At 44.0% G+C, this 18,528-nt stretch overlaps 1 long non-coding RNA gene across 2 annotated transcripts in view; it reads right to left on the bottom strand.

Moving 5' to 3' along the window:
• Positions 1-18,528, bottom strand: part of LOC126487385 (uncharacterized) — a 155,529-nt gene that overhangs the window by 41,333 nt on the left and 95,668 nt on the right. For both annotated transcript variants that reach the window (XR_007588354.1, XR_007588355.1), the window contains 2 exons: positions 14,007-14,155; positions 870-943 (listed from right to left, as the gene is read on the bottom strand). This is a non-coding gene — a long non-coding RNA (uncharacterized lncRNA). The remainder of the gene's footprint in view (positions 1-869; positions 944-14,006; positions 14,156-18,528) is intronic.

Below are 18,528 nucleotides of genomic sequence, written 5' to 3'. Positions count from 1 at the left end.
AACAAAAAAAAAAAAAAAAAAAAAAAAAAAAAAAAAAAAAAAAAAAAAAGAAAGAAAAAAAAAGAAAAGAGAAAAACGGCAAGACATTGGTAGCGGCGGGGAGTAGGTAATTATCAGACTATACCAGTTAGGGTCTCTGGGAAAATGAAGGATCACCAAAGAATATTAAATGCTATGTAGATAAGAGGCCCTATTTATTCATCCACCCAACATTTTAAGTAGTTATAATGCACCATGAAGGACACTACATTCTGAACACATCATGGTGAAGATAGCAAAATGTTAGTGTTTTTTATTCTGTCATTAGGATAGCTAGGAAGCAAGTTTGGAATAGGAGCCCCCAGTACCCTGTTCTCTGGATAAAGTGGGCATAAGAGATTTTCAAAAATTAGTTGGGATTCTTTATATTTTAAAAAAAACAAGCTTTTATAATTTTTAAAAATTGTACGGTGTCCCTGTAAGACAAACAGGTCAGTCAACATCATGTCAATGAAAAGAAAAATGGATGTCAGCATTAAGTCATGGCTAAAAAATACATAAAGACTGGTGGAGAGATTCTGGCTGGGTTTTTTTTTTTCCTGAAATGCTAAAACTGGCAATTGAAAAACCGTAATTTTGAACATGATTAGCTAATTCTCCTCTTAATGAGTTTGAAGTATGACTAAAGCAGGGCTGGAGGATGTGCATTTTCATCAGGCTCCCTTCGAGCACTCCAAATGGCAGCTAGGTGGGCTGGAATAATCTCTCTCCCCTCTCCTTTATCTGGCTGGAGTGCCGAGCTCCAGATTTGGAAACTCCTAGACATTGCTGTGAAATGTATCATAGGCCGTGACTCACTACGAAAAGGACAAGTGTGTACACTGCCTTACCAGAGAAAAGTCTTCTGCCAATCGCTCCCTTTCTTCTGTGACAAGAGTTCACTTCTTTCTCTCTGATTCATATCCTGAGGAAATCAACATGACACAAAATGGCTGCTGTGTTCAATTAAAAGCAAAAAGCCTCCAACCCACACTTAGAGCACATAAGCTTTTGGAAATCCCGAGAATTTGTCTTCCCTCCCGGAGGCCTTGGTGCCATGTAAGAGAACAGAATGTTAACTGTTGAATAAGTGCTCTACGTGCTAGCCCTTTGGAAAAGAGCCCTGCGCCTACATCGTGGATCTGCCTTACTGCAGGTCTAAAGATGGAAATCAGCCACAGGAAGAGTGGCACCTTCAGGATGACCTGCTGCCACCGAATATGCTGGCTTCCCATTCGAAAGCAATAGTTGGCATTATTTGGGACCTTACCAGAATCCGGGTTCCACTTTATGTTCCCCACGTGTCATTTCACTGAATCTAAATAACTCGATAAGTCCCTTTGTGGGCCCTAACCACAGTTGAGGGGAGAAGGGACCCCAAGTGGCGAATGAATTTCTCAAAATGATGTATTAAGTAAGACACACATTGGGATTCAAACCTCCAGCTCCTGAATACCAGCACATCAACTTTCTGATTGCTTATTTAGTCCTTGGAAAGGCAGGACCACGGTTACCTCCCTTATGCACATGAGAAAGAGAAAACAAGTCATATATGGTTGGGACTATAAGGGTTACCGACAGGTTTGATGGGAAATCTGAACTCAGCTAAGGCGGGGCCCCAGCGTTCACACTCTGTTCACGGATATAAAACTCAGATGAGCCCACCTCTTCAGGTTCACTTCATGTGGATGGTTCCCAAATCAACTCAGATAAAAAAACATACGCTCTTCACACTGTATGCTTTCAAAGTCTCAGGGCACAACAGCAGCGACAGTATGCTGTGGTTTGAATATGTTCTGAAGAGGTTCTAGGAAAAGGGGGGGACTGGAGAAAGCTTGTCAAGCTACGCGCCTTACGGAAGAGGTAACATGATCCGATGACGACTAGAGCTGAGTCTGTTTCCTGATACCTCCCCAGCTATTTTGCGGGAAGAAAAAGATATTCTGAAGAGCCATGGAAAGAAAACATAACTTTAGCATTTATCGGAAAGGCCCTATTACAGCTATGGCTCATGCTCAAAGCAGCAAAGTGCTGAAGGAGAGGAAGGAATTTTTCTGAGTTTACTGTAAAAGCTACTAGTGATGACTCTTTCCTTGTCTAGTAGGGTTCCAAAGGGTCCCATCAAACACAAACTAGAAAAGTTATACATCAACCCCACACTCCCTCTTCATAAGGAAATGCAAAAGAGCAGACAGGAGGAGAGTGAAGTCTCAACTTCAGTGTTTTCTAGGAATTTTCCACACAATGTATCCAGTTGAATAGGAAGGAAAGAAGACCATTTAAAGGTTAATTTTTTCAACGGAGATTTGCTGGATAAATGGAGTCAATTTTGATTGTCTACTTCAGACCCATTCATGGGCAAACCTCCAATTTAATAAAGACAGGGTTGTTTTAAAGAACCCCTGGGAGGGTAAACATGTCTTCTTATTGACAGTTTGCGTCCAAACCATGTGCCACTTTCGTTTCACCAAGAGCACAGGGCTCAGCCTTAGGTAAGAGGATGCATTTGCTAAGACTTCTGTAAGAACAGTGTTTTCAATAGCCTGTAATGTCTGGGGAGGTCTATGGGGTCTCACTGGTCAACAGCTCCAAAAAAGGTGACTTAATCTTGGCATTGGGCTTTTTATTTGTTAGCCTGCGGTATGTAGTAGAATCTCCATTACTCTGCCAAATGGATATATTAAGTTGACTCCTAATGACTTATTGTTATATTCATCAGTTAATATATCTCCCAACCTTCATCAGAGAAGCTTTTTTTTATTATTATTTTTCAGTGTGTAGAAACCAACACAGAGAACTTGTCAACACACAGAGAATAGTGACTATGGAATACTGGGTGCTAAGAAAGACACCTATACATGCTCCTCCTAAGGCTTGGGAAATCATTGAAGAAGGGAGCGCAGAAAGGCGGTAAGAACCGATAGTGGCGGATCGCCACAAGAAAACTGTTTTCTGGACACGGCAGAACAGGTGCAAATGTTAATCCACAGCAGTTGAGACAACATTAATATAACCGGCACATGCTCACGACATGCAAAATGCCAGTATGGGGAGGGAAAGTGGGCACAAAGTCCCACCCTTATTTAAGAAGAAGTTGGCAACTGATAGTCATGGAGAGAAGGAGAAGATGTTTTCTTTAAGGGTATGGCATCTGGTGGGTTGACCACATGCTAGCAGAAGGTCTCACACCCAATGGGCAGTACAAATTATACCTAATGGTATTTATATATATTTTTTTAGGAGAACACAAAATTAAGTGGGTAGGAGCAGAGGTGGAACTCAGAGTCAGGGGAAGGGAATGAATATGATCAAAATGCATTAGAAAATCTCAGAGAACTAATATAAAAATGAGAATAAAATAGCAGCATTTTCCTAGCAGCTAGGAATTGGGAGGATTTCAAACTGTTCCCCAGTACTCTGAAATAAACGTCCTAATGTTATTCATGAATGAATTAACGTGTTTCACTAATAATTTGGGGGGAACTCTAAATATTTCGCTTTGCATCCTTAGCTGTGCTTCTGTGTGTCTCTTCTATGACAGGGACATACTCAGCATTTCTCAAGCTTGTCTGATTAGAGACAAGCCTTCTGATTTAGTGGCACTTATACCAAAATGTCATTGACCTTGATTCCGGGAAAGGAAGCGTGCTCTCCACCTTCATACAGTCTAGAGAGACAATTCTTAGCAGCATTTGAGCTAGAAGCATGGGAAGTATATAGGTGATAAGAACTACCAACTGGCTATGCCTTTGACTGGGATACCTGGGCCTCTACCTAAGTTCCTTCAGCATAGCCAGTGGATAGGAACTCCCCAGTATCCCATGGCACACTTTTCAGTGCCACCTTCATGGTAGTGAAAACAGTGGAGTCCTGCTGGTGTCAGATGGTAAGGAGGGACAAGGCAGGCACTCTTCTCACAAGGACTCTCCAGCACTAAGAAGCACAAGGACAGAAAGGGTTATTTTACTGTGTCCCTGAACACACACGTTGATTACCCTTACTTAACAAGTTCCATTGGCAGCCTTTGACACACACTGAAAAGAGCCCATATTCATTTAGCAGGTCATTCTGGATCTGCTGGATGGAGCTCCTTGGGTCTCTCCCTCACCTAAGACTGACCTAGTATAATGGAATCATACCTCTATGTAAGATCACCTGTAGGGATGACTTTATAATGTCACTACGCCATTTATCATGGACTACAGAGGAGGAAACAGATGCCCAAGGGAATGGTGCATCTGTTAGAGTTTTATGGGAGAGGAAGTCTGTGGGTGAAACTTCTGTCTACACCACACTTTCTTCACAGGAAGAACACCTTCTACCCAACACGCAGACCACTTGAAAAATTCCTAATGCATCATACGGGTATCAGAGTCAGGCTGCCCTATCCTCAAGGCTCAACTATGTATAAAACACATAGCTAACTCATTGATATGCCAAGATTTTAGCCAATTGAACACAAATTAGCACAAATATGGAATCCTTTTTATCCTTAATCTAACTGTGAGTGACATATCTTAGTGTCTTCAAATCATGACGTAGAGATTAGGAAGGGAAAAACTGTCACCAGTGTAAGGCCTGGCAAAGTGAGATTGAAACCCACACTCAGATTTCCCACTCAGTTTGCCATTAAGTGAGTCAAAGTCTTTGAGAGATTTTCAGTGGAAGTTCATGACCAGCTTAATGTTTCTCTAATTTCCTAACCCTTAGTATGTTGTGCTATAAACCAATACCTTACTGAAAACTTAGTATAATTATTTTATGAATTTCTGGTTTATTTTTCCTATTTGAACACAGAGCTCTGGCCTTCTGTATCCCACAACCTTCTCGTCTACTATTTCCCAGCAAATGTCCCCTTCCAGGCCCTATGTGCATTCAGCACTCAGCACAGATCAAGGGTGGCTCCCGTCCACCCCTGTAAACTCTCCAGCCTTTAACAACATTGACCAGGAAGGAAGGATGCTCAGCTGCGCATTCCTATAGCACCCAGTGCACATGCTATTGCACACACTCTACACGTCTATTGTCATGCATCTCCCTACTTGACCTCTGCCAGCCTGAGAACAGAAATCTTAGACTATTTCTCTTGCAGCTCCAGAGGCTAGCTAGCAATTGAGAAAAGTGTGCGTAGTCCGGTGAAGGAACACGAAACCGAGCGAGGTATCCAGCCGTTTTAGGGAGTTCCAAGTCTTTTGCGGGGAGAACAACATGTAAAGAGAACAACAGAAGGTGTACTTCCCACACACCAGTGGGCTCAGGGTACTTTGGAAGTGGAGATAAGAAGAGACTACTGTCCCCACAGTGAGGCCTCAGAGAGCCGAACTGAACAAAGTCTTGAAAGAAGAGCAGAGAGTCAGCAGATAGTGTTCACAGAGGAGTACGTGGGCAGGAGAGGGCGAAGGCAGACTCCTGCAGGGCTGTATTGTGTGCTGTACAGTACGCCGACTTTCCTGGAAGAACCAGCCCTCTGCCCCCACCCAGCCTGCTGGTTCTAATAGCACTGCCTGTAGTGTTCTCTGCTTTTCCTGGGGCACCAGACTTCCCAGAGGTTTTGAAAAATGATCCAGCCTCTTGAAGAAAGTAGACCTGAGGGCAGAGGTAGTGGCGAGGTTGGCGAGGAGTGAGTGGGTGTTGGGGGTTCAGTAGAGAGATCATGGATAAGGTGGAAGGAAGGGTCACGGTCTTTTGTTCAGGTAATTTCTGGAATCAAGGGTGCCCTATATCTTTCTGGAGTTTGAATTTTTAATCTGACTTATACCTACAAACACAAGATCCTAGCCAACAACAGCAAGATGTTCAAAAAAAATCACCTACCACATATACACAGAAAGAGGGCCAAAGGGTTGCTTGGGATTGCATTGCTCAAATGGGCCCTCCTTCCTCGTTGTACTATTTAGTTTGTGTTAACTTGAAACAAGCTGGAGTCACTTGGAAAGAGGGAAACTCAACCGAAAAAATCCCTCATGAGAATGGCCTGTGGTGGTATGTTTTTTTTTTTAATTGATGATGTGGGGGGACCAGCCCACTGTGGAAGGTATCCCCTCTCCTGGGGCTGGTTGTCCTGAGCGAGTCATAAGGATTAAGCCAGGAAGGTGCACTCCTCCTTGGCCACTGCTTAGATTCCTGCCTCCAGGGCCTGCCTTGATTTCCTTCAGTGCCAGACTTCAAACCTTGAGATGAAAGTTTCTTCCTCCGGTTGCTTTTGGCCATGGTGTTTATCATAGCAATAGAAAACCCTAACCAAGACACCTATCATTGGACTCAATCTCTTCACTTAAATATGGAGACACAGGCTCGCTCTTCTATCCCATTGCCTCCCATCCTACTCCTAACCACCTATGGAGATCCAAACTCCTCCCCAAAACAACTGTTCTGTGCCTAAACTGCTTTCTCTATTTCCTGCTGGCTAGTTAGTCTCAAGGTCATCCTGGGGTTTAATTTTGGTAAAATAAAGTAAAAATAGACAGAAATTTCATGACATGGCCACAAAGTAATGACTTCATTGTTTTTTAATTTACCCAACAACTTCGTCCCAGCATGCACCTGTTCTGGAGTAGGCTATCCGGAGACAAATGAAGCATTCTTCTTGGCCTTAAGCAACTTACCAAGTGGAGGAAGAAATAGCACAGTTTCCCAGCATTCCTGGACCTCAAGTTAGCCATCTGGGAGGATATGAACTTATTATTTTTATAATTTCTGGTAAGTCTTTTTTAAACCACTCATGATGCAAATGAAAACATCCGCTCACCATTTTATAGCTACATTTAAATTTATTTTTAATAAATAAAAATGGCCTCATTAGCTAGGCCAATTGGATATAGCACTTTGGCTAGCTTTTGAAAAGGTGACATATACTCCAAAGACAATTATTTTTCTCTCACAAGTATCTGAAAGGAATGTACTATAGGGTCTGAGTCCTCCCACCCACAGGAGGTACAAAGCCTTTCCGCCCAAGGCTAAACAGCATCATTACCCTAGAGGGATTTAGAGTATTCAGAATAGATATGTTTTAAAGCATCTGTTAAAATAATGAGCTCTGGAATTTTTATTAACTTTCCAGACAGTCTTCTATCTGCCCAGGGGCAGGTACCAGGATCACCTTAGGTCACATGGAGTGTCTCGCCACTTTGTGATTCTGCAGTTGTTCAAACTGGATTTTGCCAAGCCTGTGACGAGCTGAAGAACTAGCTCTTCTTGTCCTGGTTCTCTTCCTATGTAGGTCAAATCCCATCGCAGTGAGGACCCTGCCAATCTCCACCTCATGACCCGGTTATTTTAGATAGACTGAGAAAATGAGAATCAAACTCGACCTCTAAGTCAGAGTTGCCTGTTACAGAATTTGACCTGAATACTATTTAAGCAAAGTGTGTCTGTGGCGTAGTTTTCTCTTTTCAATCTACAAGATATGATGTGAGTACAGAGCCATCACAGGAAAATTATCAATGAGTACACCAAGTCCTGATCACTGACTCCAGCTGCCTGATGGAGACTGCGGAGTCATGGTGTTTGGGGGCTCAGAACTATGCATCTTCAGATAAGAATGATTTCCATCTTTGCCAGGCTGACAGGGCATGCCTGTACTCACAGCAATCACCAAGCAAAAGACAGGAGAATCATAAGGTCCAGGCTAGCCTGATACATGTAGTGAGGTCTTGTTTTCAACATGCAATAACACAAAAACAAAAACAAGTGCTACAGATTTACAACATAGTTTACCTAATATGCATATAGCTAGAGTTTGATCCCCAGTGCTACACATACATGCATACGAACACACATGTATATGCATGCATGTACATGTAAACAAATGGTATCCATCTTATGTCTGTCATGCATTCAAGTCAGAGAGAGACAGGGAAATTTGCCCAAAATATGTCAGGCATATTAATAAGCTTTGTTGGCCAGTGAGCAAGCTCAGCAGGCAAAGACACTGCTGCCAAACCTGACAATCTGTGTTCAACCCCACATAGTGGAGAGCGAGAACCAACTCCCCAAGTTGTCCTCTGACTGCCACAGGTATGCCATAGCAAATGCACACACCCCCATAAATAAGTAAGCATCAAAGTTAAAAGAAGCCCTCTTATCATACTGGGTACCCCAAACCTGAGGCTTCTTTGCCCACTCATTCCCAAGGGGCTAATTTGGGGCACACATTCTTCTGTCGTGGCATGCGGGGCTAGTTCCTGTTCTCTGAAATGTCCTTTTATGAGAATGGAAACGCCCTGAGAGGAGGTTGCTTGGTTGGTTCTTGCTATATTTATTGAGTCCCATTAGTGAGAATGGAAGTTCTACCAAAGTATGGAGTCTCATGCCGAGAACCACACCCAGGCCATAAAAAGTGCTTGACATTGGTTTGCTGAGCTGTCCAACAAAGAATGATTTCTGTTAAGACACAACTTCATTCCCCTTCTATAGCTGCTGTAAATATTTTCTCTGACCCTTTCAAACAGCTTGGAGTTCGCCAGAATACTTGTGGGACTCTCTCTCTCTGCTGTCATTATTATATCCATTTTACCAACTAAACCGAGGAGCACTTTATGACAGGGACCATGTTTCATAGGATCACAGTCTTTGTGTTAAAATAGTAAGCGTTCAATAAATGCCTACTGCCTGAGCAACGGAGAGACTGGGGAGAAATTCTTCTCTTGCCATTACTAATGCTACAGATTTATGACCGAGCATCATATCTCAGATTCTGCCTGGACTCCAGAGCCTTCTGTAGACCAAACTGAAGAGGCCATGAGTCACTACACTTGGAGGGGAGGGGTGTGTGTTTGTGCTGGATTTGTTTCCCGACCTCCATGACTCATGTGTATAATCACCCAAACTGCATCCTGTCTGGGGAAGTAACCAAAACCCTTATTTCTGGCCCCAATGGCTTCTTGGTTTTATGAGTAAATGCCACTGGCATGCCATTAAATAAATGCCCTCAGAAAGCCCTCAGCTAGTGCCATCACCTACAACAGTCTGGGTTGTAACCCATCAGTCTTGCTTGGAGAACATGAGGTGACGGCCTCTCTTTCTCAACTTGTCTCTATCTGGTGGTCTGCCTCCAGGTTCTGACTGTGATGCTCTCCTTTAGAGCAAAGGTCAAGTCACTCTCCTGCACACAGTCAGTGGGCCTTCCCATCTACAGCAGTGGTTCTCAACCTCCCTAATGCTGCGACCTTTTAAAGCAGTTCTTGATGTTGTGCTGACCGCCAACCATAAAATCATTTTCAGTGATACTTCACAACTGTAATTTTACTACTGCTTTATAAATCTTAATGTAAATATCTGACATGCAGGATAATCTTAGGTGACCCCTGTGAAAGGGTTGAGAACTACTGATCTACAGAAAAAAAAATTAATTGTATGTGTGTGCATTTCTTTGAGGCCAGAGGTCAACACTGGGTGCCATCCCCAATTGCTCTCTATTCTTATTTTATTTATTTATTTTTTTGGACAGGGTCTTTCACTAAAGCTGGAGCACACCAATCCAGCTCGACTGGCTGGTCAATGAGCCTCAGTGATCTCTTGTCTCTACCTCCCTTGTGCTAGAATTGCAGCTATGTACTGCTGTACTCAGAATTTTTCTGTGGGTGCCGAGGATTGAACCCCATTACTCATGCTTGTACAGCAAGTTTATCATCTGAGCCATCTCTCTAGTGTAATATCTAGCTTCCTTTAATTCTTAAATTTTTTTATATGTATAAATGTTTACCTACAAGTGTGCATGTGTTCCTTTGCATGCCTGGTACCCAAGAGACAAGAAAGGGGCATTGGATCTTCTGGGACTGGAGTTATAGATGGCTATGGGTCACTCTGTGGGTGCTAGGAACTGAACCCAGGTCCTTAGCAATAGCAGAAAGTGCTCCTAACCACTAAGCCATCTCCCCAGCCCCAAGACCTAACTTTTTAACCTAATTTCCAAGGTCTTCTAGAACCTGGCCTTGATCTACTTCACTTACGTTCTCTTCCTCCAATACCATAAGCTTCCATTTACCAGCACCATGGACGACATTTCTCAATGTTTCCCTTCACTCTGTGACTCTGTTCTGTCTGTGCCTCTGGCATTGCTTTCTCCTCCAATCTCTAGCTGTCCAAAATCTGAACTTTTTCAACTCTCTCCAAATAGTACTTCCTCTACCCTGTCTGCCGTGCTTGTCCCACAGGGAAAAATAACTTCCCCTTGGAGGCTGCTCCCATTTGAGCTCTCTAAAGTGTATGACAGACACATGATCGCTACTTTGTTTGGCTCTCTAGTAAGGCTTTGTTTGGCGATGTTAGAATCTTGGTCAGTGCAAACATCTTTCAACTAGCCGTGTGAAGTAAAATGAAGAGTCAATATAAAATTTAGTTGAACGGAAAATTGAATCTATTCCCTCAGAGTCATCAAGGAAGGCTCAATGTGGAGGTTTCTCCTTTCATTCTTTACCTCCTTTCCTGAAAATGCAAGATTAAGAAAAACTCCGGTCTCTGAAAACAGCCATTGTCTTGTTTTATCATCCCGGGCTTCCTTCCTCCCAAGACCCGCCTCCCTGTGGCCTACTTTGCTAGCAGATGTCATAAGCTCAGCAGGGAAAGATATAATTTTGATATTAACTTGAATTAAGAAAAAAGAAATGTAATTAAAAGTGGATCTTCTGTTTTAAAAAGAAAACTTTTTAAAAGATAGTATGTGCTGCAAACAAAGACTTCCTTGTTAGTTTCTGTGGCGGGGTATCTGAGCTACCAGGCCCATCTCTGGGCAGATGGAGACGTGAGAATCGATGCAATAAAGCCCCGCTTTGTTTGATTACAAAGCACGATGCTTTCTTCCCATTCTGCTTACTCACTCAGCACTGGTCCTGAGAATGGGGACAGAGAAGATAAGCCGAGGTTCACCCAAGCCAAGGACAGATATGGCAGGAACAGAGCGTCAAGAATTCTCTCCATCCAGTGTCTTTTGGCAGTGACAACCTCTAGGGGAAGCCTCGGTGGCCCTCCTTCCCTGCCTCCCTGGTGGCTGCCAGCCCCCACCTGTACCACCTAATGACAGCACCGCCATAGACAAATTTGCCATTTCTGTCTCAACTAAGAGAGCCACAGAATACCTGCTATAATAGGACCATGTAGACTTTAGTAAATTCTAAACTGCTGTCCAGATATGAGTTGTAGCTAGCTAGCTACACATTCAAAAATGCCCATTTTCCCCTCATTTTTCTACCTTGGGCCTTGTGTGCATCTTTAGAGGCCCAGTAATAAGAATTTTCAGTTCTTCAGGATACACTGACTCTGTCACAACTTCTCAAAGTCGCCTCTCTAAAAATGTATTTTTGGACAACATGTCCACAGATGGGATTTTACTCCAGGGATACTTTGTGAAAACCATGGTTGGCTAGCTTTGGCCTGCGGGTCATCCACACACATGCCTGGCATGTTTGGTAAGAACGAAACACCAGAAGTAGAAAGAACTATCTAAGCTTGTTTCCCAGCATAAGGAATGAAACTGGTGAACTTTGTCAGACTTCCAGATGTCTCCTGAAGGTACCATTTGAAATGAGGGTTTCAGCTCTGTCTAGTACCCTCACCACCATCAGGAGAGGCATAAAACAATCCAAATTTTCCATACCTGCCTCTGGACCACACTCTTCTCTAGGAAAGACAGCTCTGATACTGTTAAAGAAAATATCAATCACACTTGTGGTAAAAAGGTCACTACATTTTTTTAAACAAATTGGTCCTTTGAGCAAGATGAATTTTAATGGATTGGTTTATTAACCTAAAGGTTGAACCAGACTGAGAGTAACTAAATGATTTGTTCATAATTAGAATTATTTATAATTATTTTACTTGGGAAAAAATATCACCTTAAATGTCAGGATGTTTTTTAATTGCCTCAGATGAGATTCGAAATAATTGACTTTGCAAATGTATTTTTAAAAAAAAAACTCATTTAAAAATATCCAAAACTGCTAACTGCTGACAGTTTGTCTAGAAGATGCAGCATATTGATAGCCATTGCTATGGACGGAGCAGAAATTGATCCATAATTTTTTGAGCCATGTGAATTGTGGTCACTTCTATATTCTAAAACAGCTGAAATCCTGAGAGAGAAACCCATATTCTTACTCTCCATTAAATCTGCCCTTTAAGTGTACTATGTGAACATTTATATATAGATTAACATGCAGAATGAATTTGTTTGAAATGGGAAGGAAAGTATGCACACACACATACATACAAATGCATGCACATGTGGGTACATATTCATGTGTGTGTGCAAGCGTCTGTACTTGGTAATTTTAGAAAAGTACAGCCTTCTACATATTGTACATGTGGCTAGGATTTTGACTTTCGGCAGGTGAGTAGTGTGTGACTTAAACTTTGCATTTTTGTGATTGGTGAAGGAGAGGAGGAGTAGCTTCCTTTTGTTAGCAGCTGGAACAAAAGTTTAAAATAATTTTGAAATTTGGGACAAGCACTAGAAGAGACCCAATGGGGTCATGACGATAGTATGGTGCTAGCCACTTCACAAACTGTTGACGTCTGCAGGTCGATGGCGCTCTTCAAACGTACATTTAGAGGCAAGGAGGAAGATCTGTGAGCACTCCAAGTGACAGATGAAGGAGAGCTGTCAAGCACCTTACAAATGGCCTACACTGCTCTCCCCACCGGCCACACTGCCACTTAAAGCTGAGAGGAAGGAGAAAGAATCCGGGGGCTCTCGTAGGTGACCCTCAACAGCCTGGCCCAGGCCAAAGACCCAACTTTATGTCTGACACATTTCATTTTGGTGGAAAAAGAAAAAAAAATCACAAGTGACCTGGAACATTCTAGAAAGGGGAGAGAGTGACAGGACTATTATGATCACAGACTGTCATTGCTTCTTCCAAATAGCCTGACCATATGCCCAAGACATGACATTGACTCGTGTGTCCAGGACACAGAAAACCCCCAGGCACCGTGTGGACGCCATCAATCACTTATCTGCATGAGAAATAGAAAATGGGACTGAGGCTGGAAAAAGAATACCTGATTCTGTCACACACACACATACACACACACACACACATACACACACACACACAAAGAGTGTGAAATGTTGTGTTTATCAAAGAGATTAGTTCTAAAAGTCTGGGGAGTTACATGTACAAATTGTCCACAAATAGCAGAGTAAGATATGAGCGCAGATTTGCATGTATGCCATCCTCTCCAGGACTCAGCAAACTCCCTGCTGAGAGGAGCGAGGCTCTATTAGCTGATTAATTATTATTAATGCCAACTTTTATTTAGCTAGCAATTATAATCTATTAAGAGCATTTCTTCACATCCCCTTCCTTATTCAGTCCTGGGAACAATCTGTAGCGCTCGTCGGCAATATATTATTATCTCCTTTTTTTACACAAAGGAAAGGGAAACTCCAGGGCTTCCTTGGTTAGGCTAATCCCGACAATAAGAGGCAAGTTCTAGACTAGAACACAGACTTTCTGATGGCTGCTCCGCGTCCTAGAACGGCTGTGGAAGATCCAAGGGAAGAAAGGGAAAGTGGGAAACATTGGTTCAGAGTGGAAAGAACCTGGAAAAGCCGACAGGCCAGAATTCCTTCTCGTTTAGGTCAAAGAGGGAGTAGGTGTGGCTATATGACACACAGCTAGATCAGATCGGCTCACTCCAAACTTCCTTATGCAACTGGACGTCCCGGGCCAGTCTCCCACCCACCCGTTTTCATGTCAAGCTTCTTAAGCAGCCGAGTTGAAACCAACTTCAGACTGATATCTATTCTCAAGCCCTCCCTCTCTCAGACGGCCACCTTTTTTTCTTTCTTTTGTCCTCTTTTGAGCACCCCCCCCCCCGTTACCCTCCTCCTGCTTTAATATTCTCAATCAATGGCCCTCTGCACTCCTCTCCCCACCTCGCTTAATCTCTGCTAACCACTCTCATTTTGGTCTATCCATTTTCCCAGGTCAGGGGCTCTGTGCCTCTTTACCCATAAGCCCCCTGGTCATCCTCTCTCTGGCTCTCACCTGTACTCCGCAGTCACAGGCACCTCCTGGTCGCCTCTCAGATGTCTTCCTTCTGTCTGCCTGAGGACTCCAGCCTCTCTCCAGGGCCTACCAGCTGGGGCTGTGCAGTCTTCGGGCCCTTTGTTATTCCACTTCCTTGGTTCACAGCGCTAGTAAATAACAACACACAATACAAGATGGTCTCAGCTATGTTTCTCGCCTGCAGCCTCCAGCAGTGCTATCTCAGACCCCAACATTGCAACAAAGAAATCTCACAGTTGGGTTAGTGAAAACCAGTACAGGACAGGAGCAGAAAACTTCAGCACTTCCCAAATTGCTCAGCCCCAGCTGCCCTCCAGGGGCTCCCCCTAGTGGGAGATGCTGAGCACTGCAGGCCCGTACTAGGTTTGGAATCCTGTCTTCGGGTGGGAGGAGGGGAGTGAAGCAAAGGAGAGAGCACACACTGTGTTCTGTGCGCAACAGCGTCTGTGTGAATTGCAGGGCGGAGGTCCTCTGAAATCAATCGGGGAAATCCTTTGGAAAGCTGGAGTTCTTGGGACCCGACGTCTCGGAGTACAGGTGGAAACAGTCTAAGGAGTCAACAAGCTTGCAGGGCTTATACAGTACAAGGGACAAGGTGATTGGCAATCATTTGCTGCTGCTGCTGTGTGTCCAGCTCTGACTGGCAAAAATGCATTCCTAAGTCACGCTGTCTCTCACCCACAGCTGTTCTAGAGAGACAGGCATAGCTTCTGAAGCCTGAGGAAATCATGCCAGTCCAGTCTCCTGGGCTCTCTTGGCCTTTTGGTGTCATGGGAACCCGGGGTACTTTCTGCTGTCCACTGTGATGAATACAGACTGCATATCCAAATAGCATCTTTCTCCGCAGAGATGCAATCTCATCCATTCTAACCTACCCAGCAGGCAGGTAGGAAATAAGAAATCGATTATTCTCTTCTGCAAGGAGGCAAGCAAGTGATGTTTCCAGTGCTACTAGACAAACCATACGGGCGGGGGGACATCGGGATGGGGTTTCCTGACCCCCTCCCATGCAGGACATCCAGACTGTGTTCCACCTCTGGACATGAGGGGACTAAAGGCTGAGTTCAACCTCGGGACAAGGCAGTGAGCTGAACTCCTCAGCAACAGGGATTGCCCCCCTCCCATGTGAGGACAGTGTCTTGAGCATGATGGAGAGAGAGAGAGAGAGAGAGAGAGAGAGAGAGAGAGAGAGAGAGAGAGAGAGACCCAGCCTGATGCTGCAGGCAAGAGTTCAATTCATCATTGTGTCAAATCGGGAAGGGAACCAATAGGACAAACGGGAAGCTTTATATTCACCGGTAACAGTGAGGGGTAAACGAATAAGGAGACCTTACAGGATGGCGACAGTGATTTGGTGCTGACCAGATAACCACACGCTCTGTGATCCAATCGTTTCACCATCAGACCAGCTGGGGGGACCTAGGTTGTGGGATTCGAAGAGCCCTGTTTCACTGATAAAGAAACTGAGGTCAGCGTGGTTAATGGACCAGCCCGTGATCAAATCGAAATCTCCGAAAGCTCAGAGCCCGTTTCACATGTCACAGTGCTGTAGGTGCCCTTCTACCTATCCGGGGGGGGGGGAGGTGTCAAGAAATCAGAAATCAATCTAAAACACTTCCTATTTACTCAGTAAGCCAAATCGCAAGCCAAGTCACACCTATCCTTATTAAATCTCGCTACTTCTCTCGTGCTGGGAGCAGCACTGGACTGAACCATGTGGGAAGTTCAAACTCCGTATAAGTTACGCTTCTTAAAAACCATTGCTAATTTGTTTTTTTTTTTTTCTCCAATGGCGACTTGGACACTATCGGAATAAAGTTTCAAATATCAACAATAATCCATGCGAAAGAAGCATAATGGAATTAAGATGGTGGTGGTGATGGTAAACAAGTCAGTTAATGATACGGTTATTGACCTAAGAGTCATTATTGCTTAGATCTGTCCTGGCTCCTTGGGTTGAGCAAGTGTTCAGTGACTGACAAAACAGAGAGAAGTTTAAAGGTGGCCACGGTGGTGCAGGCCTGTAGTTCGAGAACACAGGTAATGAAGGCAGGAGACTTAGAAGTTCAAGCCCATCTTCAGCCACATCACAAGCTGGAGAGCAGCCAAAGCTGCCTAGGACTCCCCATCCAGGAAAGAAGAAAAGTCAGGGAACTGGAAGGAAGCTGCGGAAGCATGACTGTTACCTTCCACACAAAGGTGTCCTCAGCTGAGACTGAGTCTCACTCTGCTGTCCAGTTGTCACCCAAGTCCAAACCATTGCTCAGGGTGTTGGGATCAGGTGTGTGGAGCTTGTAGGAAATGGCAGATCAGTGGTAGAGAGTCAAGGAAGCAGAAGAAGAAGCAGGATGGATATTGTTCCCTTGGAGCACTTGGAGCAACCATTCTGCTTTAGCCTCCACCAAGCCAAGTGGAGTGGGCTGAGGATTCAGTAGCCAGTGTCTCCAAAAACTGTAAAACCAGTTCATGGGAAGTTTTGAAAGTGGGGTTACTTAGACAAGGACCCAACCCTATGTTTAATATTTTCAAATGTCCAAGGGGCTCTCAAGTGGGAGGCAGACGATATTTACTCTGTCAGCTAGGAAATAGAATGGGGCCATCAGGAAGAAAGACCAAACAGAAAGACTTCTGACTTGCTTACTCAAAGAACAACGTTCTAAGAGGCATGATCATACATGCCTATAATCCCTGCCCTTGGAAAGTAGAGAAAGCAGGCTTGCAAAAGATCGCATATTGAAAACCAAAAGAAAACCTAAGAAGAAATTTTTAAAAAAATCTTACAGTTTAGTAGAAATTAGAAATCACTTCTTGTCTAGTAAAAGCTAGGAGGGCTCTGCCTTCAAAGACATGACCCAACCGTTGAAGCCAGTTGGGATGAAATGACATTTGAGAATCTTTCTGACTCCGAATCTTTGAGTTGATAAATAACTGTGGCCTATAGGAGAGGCCAAAAAAAAAAAAAAAACCAAAACAAACAAACAAAATATGTGCCCTGTCTACACAGCATTCGATACTTGTTACGGAGCCTCATGGTTTAATCTGACAGCCACCTAACTCCAAAGTGTGCTTTGCTTCCTTTCCTGTCTTTTACTAAAATAGAGTAGTTTACCCTCCCAGGTAATTCCACAAGGCTATAGGACTTCTTAAATGAGGTAATTGCCCTTCAGTGTGGTAAAAAATACGAAGAAAAAGGCATGTGTCTGCTCTCTGAATAACCACAAAAGGAGCATCTTAGGGTTTAAAGAGATGGAGATAGGGAGAAACCACTGCAATAGCAAGCTACCACCGCCACCCATGCCTGAACTCCTTCTACACTTTCCTCAACTAATAGGCTGGCACAGCTCTGAAGACAGCCCTAGAGATGCATATGTTTATAGAGCATGCTACTGGAGCTAAAGAATAGCCACTTGTGTGTAATATGTACCCTCAAGACACAGAAACGAGGGAGAAGAAAAGGGTACCCCCAGAATGGTTCCACACTGGCATTTTTTAAAAGTTCGGGGTTGAATGGTGATGCTGTCAGTTTGTCCCTCTCTGTCCCTTCTTTGCATTATTGATAAACTTTATAATGCAAATAGGGGAGATAGAGAAATAGAAACAAGATAAAGAAGGGTGAAGATCCACTAGCGAGGAAGGCAGGGATGATAGGGAGCTTTGGGGCCCCTTGCACGAGGTGTGCTGTGAAAGAGCTGAAGAGATTTGGAGAAGTGCAAAGCGCATGAAGCGAGGAACAAGAAAAGAACATTAAAAAAAATAACCTCTGACCAAGGAAAGGAGGGAAAAGCTGGAACTGTGGGATGGAGGAAAAGAAAGGAATCAGGGAGGCGAAGAGGGAAGCTAGAGGGATGGCCACAGGAAGTGACATCCTATGAGAGGTGCCAGATGTATTAGACTTTTCCAAGGTCCCCTGGGGGTACCAAGAGATGCTGGAAGTGGATGTTCAGATTCACATTGCAAAGAAGGAGGCAAGAAAGACCAGAGCAGAGAGATGGAAGGAAGTTAGAGCCATCTCCTGACTGGGTTTCTCCATTTCTCTGACTTCCTTGCTTCTCAGGGAAACACACCACCTCAGGGAACCCTCCTGTAGTCAAGGACTGTAAATACATCTCACCAACAGAGTCCATCAGGTGCAGATGGGACATCTCCTGTGTGCTCAAATGTGCAGCAATAATAGAACAAAACCCAGCTATAATGTGCCCCGTAGTTTTCAGTGGCCCAGGCAGCTGTTGCTCAGCGTACTGATCTAGGGTCAAGGTATACACTAGGAACCCAATGAGACCCACCAGGCCTACTACCCTTACAGTACTAACAGAGAACCAAGAAAAAGGAGAGGAAATAATGCTAAGTGTCAGACTGGAAGACTTGTGAGACTCCCTGGGCACCAGCAACAATCAGTCCACAGGAAGTTGTCTTTCAGCCTGTGACTGGCAGAGAGGACCCCAATCTCTGATGTTCAGAGAAAGGGCCCTGACAAAGCCTATAGGGAGCCAGACTAGACAAG

Source organism: Alexandromys fortis, unplaced genomic scaffold, assembly GCF_014885135.2.
Source record: "Alexandromys fortis isolate MF-2015 unplaced genomic scaffold, M_Fortis_MF-2015_v1.1 scaffold_190, whole genome shotgun sequence".
In the NCBI taxonomy this organism is placed as follows: domain Eukaryota; kingdom Metazoa; phylum Chordata; class Mammalia; order Rodentia; family Cricetidae; genus Alexandromys; species Alexandromys fortis.
This window is presented reverse-complemented; position numbering and strand designations above follow the sequence as displayed.